General features: G+C 41.6%; 1 non-coding gene across 1 annotated transcript; it reads left to right on the plus strand.

Annotated features, from left to right (window-relative positions):
• Positions 1–1,910: 1,910 nt before the first annotated feature.
• Positions 1,911–2,016, plus strand: LOC121993688. The gene has a single exon (XR_006115368.1). It is a non-coding gene; the product is annotated as a small nucleolar RNA R71 (small nucleolar RNA).
• The last annotated feature ends 7,808 nt before the right edge of the window (positions 2,017–9,824 follow it).

Consider the following 9,824-nt stretch of genomic DNA (forward strand, 5'->3'; position numbering starts at 1 on the left):
ACTTAAACTTTTCATTATCCCAATGAAAACTAAAAACAATGTGGAGGAGATTTAAAGTAAGAGAAGTTACCAAATGATGCGTGTCAAATGCCCATGTCATTAACTTCTCCATCATCTAGTTACACTCCTCCTAATCTTTGAATCATATAAAAGAAGATTGACAACAAAAATTAAGTAGAGGATACATGTTTATTATAAAAAAGAAATGAAACTAGAAAGAATTAAAGACATAGATGAAAACAAGGAAAATGAACTTAGGTTGCCTCCCAAGAAACGCTTGTTTAAGGTCATTAGCTCGACCACCTCATTAGATTTAACGAAATCTCGCTCTTGGAGGGGTAAGATATTTTAGAACCCTCCTACCAGGGGCTCTTATTATGGAGGGACCTTTCAATATTGGAGTTAAAAAATGAAGTATTGCTCTCTTCATCTTCGTCTTCTTTGAAGTTTTTTCAGGTGGTCGAAGATGGTTCAGATTGAGCTTCCAAATATCGGCCTCATGAAAATCTGCACACTCGGAAGAAATACAAATCTCCCACATACATGTTAAATAAGATAGAACCAAAACCATATTAAGATAAGCAGAATAAGAAATAAAAACCGAATCACATCCAACAAAGTCAAATATAGATACCTCTATAAAATTTTCTAAAAGATCACAAGAAGTACCAACCTTACTTTGCTGAGAGATACCTGAAAGTTCTAAACATGTGGATGTGACTTCTTCTGAATCAAATGATGGCTCTAGCCCTGGCTCAGGTGTTGGTCCTACCAAAGGTGGTGATTCTTAAGACTCTGTCAACTCTGCATAAGTCCCTATGCATTGGTCCACAGCATATTCAATCTTTGCAACTCTCATAATCTCTAAGGGTTGTGTGGACAAAAGAGGTGATTCTTGAGATGCTGCTTCCATAACACAGTTCCTTACACTTCCTTCCATATCATCATCATCATCAACACATACATCAAAAAATAAACCAACATCAATATCCTCAATAGGAGAATCAATTATAAGAGGATCAATAACTTCACTTGGAGTTTTAAGTTGATCTACCACATCATATTTCTGATCTGAAAATTCAATTTCATCATAATACCCTGTAAATCCAGAAGGTAGATATGAAAACTTGTTCACCACTACATTATCAATAACATCCTCATCTGAAGAGTCTTCATCTTTATGCACATCATGAAATCTGTACTCAACCCTACCAGTATCACAGAATTCGTCAGTATCTTTATCTTCATTGGCCCTCACTAGTTTTTGTGGAAAAGGAACCCTTAGTGAAGGGCTTGAGAAAGGTACTTCCTTTATCACATATTCCCTTTGAGCTCGAGGAGAAGGTTCAACTTTCTTATCTAGTGTTGGTGTGATCAAACGTTGAGGAAAAGGTACTTGTTGCCTTTGGGAACTTCCTGGAGTAATAAAATTAAGTTCATGCGGTCTTCTATTGTTCTTCTCCTCAATTCTAAACATGTCATTCTTCAGAAGTTCTTCATGATTCTTGCCACTTCTCAACTTAAGATCATTATCATTTTCACTAGATCTTATCAGTGTAGGAGGGGGATCTTCTTTGAACCATTTTGAAACTATACTATCAATCTTCGCCCCCAAATGTTTGAACCCCTCATTCTATGACTTGTGAATTTTAAAATTCTTGGGTGGTTGAACTGTATTTTGTTTGACAGGCTCTCTAGTATTTATGGCTTGCACTTCTTGAATTTTTGAAGGAGATTCCATCCAACTTTTGTTCGACCATTCATGGAGGTTCAATGTCACTTGATCAATTAATGTATATGCTTCGTCTACACACTTGTCCATAAAAGAACCTCCAGCTGATGAATCTAACAAACACTTATCTGAGAAAGAAATTTCCCTATAGAATATGTGTAGGGTCAGCCATTTTTTCAAACCATGATGAGGGCACTATCTTTGTAGACTTTTGAATCTGTCTCATGCTTCAAATAATGATTCTCCATATGTCTGAGCAAAATTTGTGATGCAATTCCTCATATAAATTATTCTACTTGGAGGGAAAAATGATCCAGAAATTACTTTTCCAATTGTTTCCAATTTGTGATGCTTTGAGGACAGAGGGAATATAACCAAGTCCTTGCTTTGTCCTTGATATTGAAAGAAAATGCTATCAATCGAACTGCATCTGCTGACACTCCTTCACAATTCACCATATCACAAAGTTCTAGGAATGTCTCAAGGTGCAGATAAGGATTTTCTGATACTTCTCCTCTAAATTTGTGACCTTGTATCATGAAAATTAACTTCGGGTCTAGTTGGAAACTTTCTGCTTCAATATGAGGCTACACAATAGGAGATAAAAATCTTGCAGAAATGAGTGTAGAGAAATCTCTTAAGGATCTGCTTGGCATGTTAGTGCTCATGATATCTAAAAAAAATTATAAGAAAAAAATTAAGAATGCAGAATTAAAGACAAGAAATAAAATGCATAATGAAAACAAGAAAGAAAACACAAAAAGAAAAAGAAAAATATCTAGAGTAACTGATATGCTAATCAACTAATGTTAATCGAAAATAGTCCCCGGCAACGGCGCCAAAAACTTGTTACGAACCGCAAGTGTACGGTTACGTCGTCAGTAATAAAAAGATATCGTATCCACAAGGACTGTTGATTAAGTACTAGTTAACTTCGCACGGTGAATTATCTAGAGAAATGTAAGATTGGTTAGGGAAGAAAGTAAGAGAAAGAAAAGAGAACTGAAAGAAAGAAAAGAGTGTAAATGAATGAAGGGGAATAGATGCTAGGATTTCGATTTCCTTGTAATGCTAGATGATGATACATAGATTGCTTAGTTCTTATCCTCTATGTTCATGCTCTTGTAGGAAGTTAGATTCATTATCGACTCTCCCCTGCAGTGGATAAGCCGACATGATCTACTACTCCGTATCCTATGCTACTAAATGATAATGATTCCCATGAAGTCTGTTTAATGGGGAAGCCCTTGTAACGCCCGAAAATTCTCAAATCAATTTTAGAAATATTCTATGATTTTTCTGGAATTTTAGAATATTTTTATGGAATTTTTGGAGTAGCATAAGTAGAAAAATTAAATAAAAACGTAAAATAACCTAAGCGAGAATTGAACCCGAGACCTATTAGACCCTACGATTTATAGATGACCTTAGTAACCAGGGAGCCCCAGCAGGGGTGTGCTGAAAGAAGAGGAGAGAAATTATATTTATGATTTAGTTGGGCCGCATTAATGACTTAATATAAATAGGGAATTTAAGTGAAGATTTATTATTTTGATCGACAACTTCTCTTATCCCTCACCCTCACCCGGCGCTCCTCTCTCTTCCTCACCCTCTCGGTGGACAAACCCAAGGAGAACTAGGGTTCCACCCCTAGGGTCGTAGGAGCACCTTCCGGCGACAACTCCGATACGAGGACGCTCCTCTCCGCGAGAAGAACACGTAAACGTAAGAAGATCGCCGAAGAGATCTTCTTCTCCGGAAAACCTAGCGAACGGATTGTAAGAAAACTTAGTGAAGGATGTAAGTAACCCCTCACCTACAGTATAAGTAGTTAATCATGCGTTTTTATGCTTTTAGTTCAGCCACATGCATGATTATTAAGTTGAGGAGAGTTAGAGCACTCCAAGTGCTCGATAAAATGACTCGTGCAGCTATATGATACAGTAGGCATTTTTATAGCTCAGTTAAATGCCCTAGAAGCATTTTAAATAGCATGCTTAATCTTGTTTCAGTTATATGGAACTACGGTCCAATGGGTGGGCTCCCATAGTCGCCTCTAGGTTTAGATAACCTAGCTCTAGGTTCAGATAACCTAGTCAGAACAAGATAAGATAAATTAGCTTATGAATCAGTATTTTACTTTATCAGTGGCACTGTACTGGACTCTTAGTTGTCCTTGGGTTGGGCTCCCATAGTCGTCCCTAGGTTTAGATAACCTAGTAAACCCTACTAGATTCGGGACTAGCTACCTCGGGTTTAGTTAGGGATGCGCGCATAACAAGTACAGTTGCCGGGCCCATCAGCAGCATGATTATTATTTTTATCTATTTATGAAAATAGTTTTCAAACTTCACAAACCAAATATGTGAACACAGCTCAGCTTCAGTTTAGTTTTCTTATTGATATAACAAATAGCTTTATGTTTAGTCTTTGATTGCCATGACTTGTATGTCCATATGCCATGTTTTAGCATTTTCAGCATGATCATCAGCATGTATTTCAAATAGCATCTTTTGAAAGCATGATTTCTTCGAATGCATGTTTTGTGAGGTAGATGGTTCTTACTAAGCTCCCAAGCTTATAGTTTCATTTTCCTTATACTGCAGATAAAGGTAAAGGGAAGATGGATTAGCATATGCTGGAGTGCAATGCGACAAGATGTGTGTGAGAAGGAATTTGGAATAAAGACTCTTGGGGATTAGCCTATCTAAAGACTTAGTATTTCTAATCTTGTTACCTTTCTGCACTTTTAGGATGTTAAGTATTATGGATTGTGAATGTAGGCACTATGTTATGCTTAGACTGCTAATTATCTTGATAATAGATAGTAAAATGTGAGTAATGTTATGCCTAGTAGTACTGTTTAAGCTTTTAGTGGGTTTTCTGAAAGTTCTGTATGAATTCGGGTGGAATTTCTGCAAAATTAGAACTCGATCGATCAGCCAATCGATTGAGGAGTCCTTAATCGATCAGCCGATCGATTGGAAGAAATCCCCGCGTACAGAACGCTATTGAGTCGATCAGCTGATCGATTGAGGAGCCCTCAATCGACCAATCGATCGATTGGGACTCGACTTCTGCGTACAGCGAGCTGATGAATCGATCAGTTGATCGATTGGCCATGGATCGATCAGCCGATCGATCGGGAAGTAATTCCCCCTAACAGAAAGCTGTTGAATCGATCATTGGATCGATTGGTCAGACTGAATCGATCGGTCGATTGATTCAGAAGGTTCTTCCGTGCACAGTAACACGTTGAATCGATCAGTGGATCGATTGATCTATTCCAATCGATTGAGTCCCGACCTCAATCGATTGGAGAAGCCTGATTTCGGCTGGGAACATCTGATTTCAGTCTCTTGACTATATGGCGAGTTTAGATTCCATTCTTTAGTGTATGTACAACCAAGACAAGGTATTTTGAACACAAGTTATAGATTTTACTAGTCATTAGCAGAGTGAGATTTTAATTAGTACAGCTTTCCGCACTTTATAGTTCAGTTTAGAAAAATGTAACCCCCGGCCTTACAGCCTAGTCAATAGAAGGCGGGTCGTTACAGAGTGGTATCAGAGCAAGTTCCATACTTCCTCCACACACACATCAGCATTGAACCTGCAGCTTCCAAGTAAGAATATTTCTCACTTTATTTATGTTTCTTGCTTTCATGTTTATAGATAACTAAAGCATGTTCATATATGATAGCATCTAACAAGATAATAGTAGTTATGTAAACATGATTATATTAGTTATGTATGTCCTCTTTTCCCTAGAAAATGGTACGAGGATGCCCAGCAAAAAGGGCACCAGCTACTGAGCCTCAGCAGGAGGCCGACAGCTCAGTGCCTCCCCCAGACCTTACAGAGGTAGTGGCTCAGTTACAAAAGCAACTAGCTGAACGGCAACAGGAGATAGCCACCCTAAGGGATAATCAGCATAACACTCCCACTGCCACTCCGGAACCTAACTTAGCAACCCCAGTAGTGATAGAGGTTCCACCAATCCAACCTATAGCACCAGTAGCCCCATCAGCAGGGGCAAGGAGAGAAGCATATCTGATCCAGTGGCAGAAAATCAAACCAGAGAACTTCTCAGGCACCAGTGAACCATGGGATGCCCAAGCCTGGTTCAAAACACTGGAGAGTACGATGGAGCTTCTGGACTGGCCAGAGTATGAAAAGGTGAAATGCACCTCCTTCTGCCTGGCAGGAGACGCACGTATGTGGTGGGAGAGGATTAAGGTGAAGCACCCAGTGAACCAGATGACATGGGCCGACTTTGAGAGAGAATTTTTTGAGGAGTTCTTTCACATTCGGGTCACAAACTGCCACTACGACGAGTTCACCGAATTTCGTCAGGGCAACCTTTCAATTGAGGAGGCCGTGAAGAAATTCAACCGACTGGCTCGTCTATGCCCTGAGCTAGTCAGCACTGAAAGAGAACGAGTCCGGTTGATGCTCAAAATGCTAAGGCCGGAAATATCACTGAACGTGGCCAGCAGCGTCTGTAGGCCGCAAACCACTGAAGAACTAGTAAGTAGTGCTCTGATCACCGAGCATTACCAAAACAGCATCAAGCAGCAGAAGCAAGCCTTCTCAGAGTCCAAAGGCCAAGGAGGCTCAGGTACTCAGAAACACCAGGGCTACAGCTCTAACTGGAAAGGGAACTCCAGTAACAAACGTAAACCAAGGAGTTACCCAAAAGGAGGACCAGCTAGTAAATAGCCTAGCTATCCCAAGTGTTCTACTTGTGGGAAATTCCACCTCGGAGTTTGTCGCAAGGGCACACGAGGATGCTTCGAATGTAGCCAGGAAGGACATATGGCTAAGAAATGCCCGAACAAGACCAGTTTTCCCCCACCGCAGCCAATTCAGTACGGAGACAAACCAGCCCAGTTGCACCAGATGCAGGTTGCTTTAGATGGTCCACACATCAGCCAAGGCAGACTAGAAGCCCCCTCACCCACAACGAACGTGAGGATCTACTCACTCACCATAGAGGATGTAGCGAATGCCTCGACAGTTGTTACAGGTCAGATCAGTATTTTACAGCAAAGTGCAACTGTCTTATTCGATACTGGGGCAACCCATTCTTATATATCCAGGACATTCGCCGAAAAGTTGGCAATATCTCCAGAGGTACTCAGTGGTCAGTTTTTGACAACACTACCTTCAGGAGAAATTATGGCATCCACGCACTGGCTCCGAGCAGTGCCAGTCATTATAGCAGACAGAGAGCTTTTTGGTGATCTGATAGTGCTAGATATGGCTGACTACGATGTCATCTTGGGAATGGACTTTCTGATCAAGTACGGTGCCTCCATAGAGTGTCGTAAATAGAAAGTTGTATTCCAACCCGAAGTAGGAGTGCAGTTTGGGTACATCAGAGAACCAAAGAGAAAGGCCAAGAAGTTTCTCTCAGCTCTGAAAGCACAAAAACTACTGGATTCAGGATGTACAGGATTCTTAGCATATGTAGTCAGTACCAGTCAGAACAAGGACCAAAAGCTAGAAGAGGTCCGAGTTGTATGTGACTACCCAACAGTCTTTCCTGAGGAGTTACCGGGCCTAGCACCAGACAGAGAGATTGAATTTGAGATAGAACTCATCCCCGGTACGAATCCCATCTCCAAAGCACCCTACCGCATGGCTCTAGCCAAACTGAAGGAACTTCAGGAGCAACTACAGGAGCTGCTTGACAAGGGTTTCGTACGCCCTAGTCACTCACCATGGGGAGCTCCTATATTGTTCGTGAAGAAGAAGGACGGGAGCATGCGCCTGTGTATAGACTACCGTGCACTAAACCAAGTCATGATTAAGAACAGGTATCCTCTTCCCAGGATAGATGACCTGTTTGATCAGTTAAAGGGAGCAGCAGTGTTCTCTAAAATAGACCTCAGATCGGGATATCACCAGGTGAAAGTTAAATAAGGTAACATACCCAAGACAGCTTTCAGGACCATATACAGACATTATGAGTTCGTAGTCATGCCCTTTGACGTGATGAATGCTCCAGCTACTTTCATGGACCTCATGAACAGGGTATTCAGAGAATACTTAGATAAGTTTGTTATCGTGTTCATCGACGATATTCTTATCTATTCTGGAACTCAGGAAGAATACGCAGAGCACCTGAAGATAGTACTACAGACCCTTCAGCAGAACCAGCTGTACGCCAAGTTCACGAAATATGAATTCTGGCTCGATCAGGTATCCTTTCTGGGTCACATCATCTCCAAGGATGGTGTCATGGTAGACCCCAGTAAGATAGAGGTTGTGAGTAACTAGAAAAGACCTAAGAACGCCAGTGAAATCAGAAGCTTTCTGGGACTAGCAGGCTACTACAGAAAATTTGTAGAGGATTTCTCCAGGATAGCCTCCCCACTGACAGCTCTCATCAGGAAGAATAGAAAATTTCAGTGGACAGAGGACTGTGAGAACAACTTCATAGAGCTAAAAAGAAGATTGACCAGTGCTCCGATTCTGACTCTGCCAGAAAACACAGACAGCTTTGATATTTACAGTGATGCCTCTAAATTGGGACTAGGAGCAGTACTGATGCAAAATGGCAGGGTGATCGCCTATGCCTCCAGACAACTCAAGGATTATGAGAGGAACTACCCTACTCATAACCTTGAGCTTGCAGTAGTTGTCTTCGCCCTCAAAATTTGGAGACATTACTTGTATGGAGCTCAGTGTAGAGTGTATACAGATCATCAGAGTCTGAAGTACTTCTTCACCCAGAAGGATCTGAATATGCGACAGCACAGATGGCTTGAGCTGGTCAAAGACTATGACATAGACATCCTCTACCACCCAGGAAAAGCCAATAAGGTGGCGGATGCACTTAGCAGGAAGTCCAGTGCCACCTTATTATCCCTATCAGCCATGTCACCGTCCCTACAAAAAGAAATTACAGATTTCGGTCTCGAACTTATAGTTGGACAGCTCTCTACTATGACCTTAGCATCTACCCTGCTTGGTGACATCAAGACAGCTCAGGGTCAGGACCCTGAAATTCAGAAAATCAAGCAAGGGTAAGCAGAATCAGAAAGTGGAGAGTTCAGAGTATCCGATAGTGGAGTATTGTATTTTGGTGACAGACTATGCGTTCCGGATCAGGAGGAATTACGGAGGAAGATCCTAGATGAGGCCCACATGACTCCTTATGCGATGCATCCTGGTTCCACTAAGATGTACCAAGACCTAAAGAAACATTTTTGGTGGCCTGGAATGAAGAGAGACATCGCTAGATATGTCGGTACCTGTCTGACCTGTCAGAGGGTTAAGGCAGAACACCAGAGACCAGGAGGAGTTCTGCAGCCTATTCAGATTCCAGAATGGAAGTGGGAGGATATTTTTATGGATTTCATAGTGGGACTACCCAAAACCACGAATGATTTTGATACCATCTAGGTAATAGTGGGCAGATTGACTAAATCAGCCCACTTCTTAGCTATCAGGATATCCTACTCCATGGAACAGCTGGCTCAGTTGTATCTCAAGGAGATTGTCAGACTGCATGGAATCCCACGGACCATTATATCAGACAGAGACAGTAGATTCACGTCACACTTCTGGGAGTGTGTACAGTCAGCATTGGGCACCAGGTTAAAGTTTAGCACAGCTTTCCATCCTCAGACAGATGGTCAGACAGAGTGAGTAAATCAGGTACTCGAGGATATGCTCCGAGCATGTACCTTATACTTCAAGGGAAGTTAGTGCAAATATCTGTGCTTAGCAGAATTTGCATACAATAGCTATCAGGCCACTATCGGCATAGCACCCTACGAGGCTCTCTATGGGCGGGGGTGTAGATCTCCAATCTACTGGTATGAAAGTGGAGAACAGAAAGAACTAGAACTTCAGACAGATCTAGTAGCAGATACCACAGCAGCTATACAGCAGATCCGCCAGAGGATAGAGACAGCTCAGAGCCACCAGAAAAGCTATGTTGATACACGGCGCCGACCCTTAGAGTTTTCAGTTGGGGATACGGTATTTCTCCGAGTGGCTCCCATGAAGGGAGTAATGCGTTTTGGGAAGAAGGGCAAATTAAGTCCCAGATATGTGGGACCATACCTTATCACTAGAA

This window comes from Zingiber officinale, chromosome 1B, assembly GCF_018446385.1.
Source record: "Zingiber officinale cultivar Zhangliang chromosome 1B, Zo_v1.1, whole genome shotgun sequence".
Taxonomy (NCBI): Eukaryota; Viridiplantae; Streptophyta; class Magnoliopsida; order Zingiberales; family Zingiberaceae; genus Zingiber; species Zingiber officinale.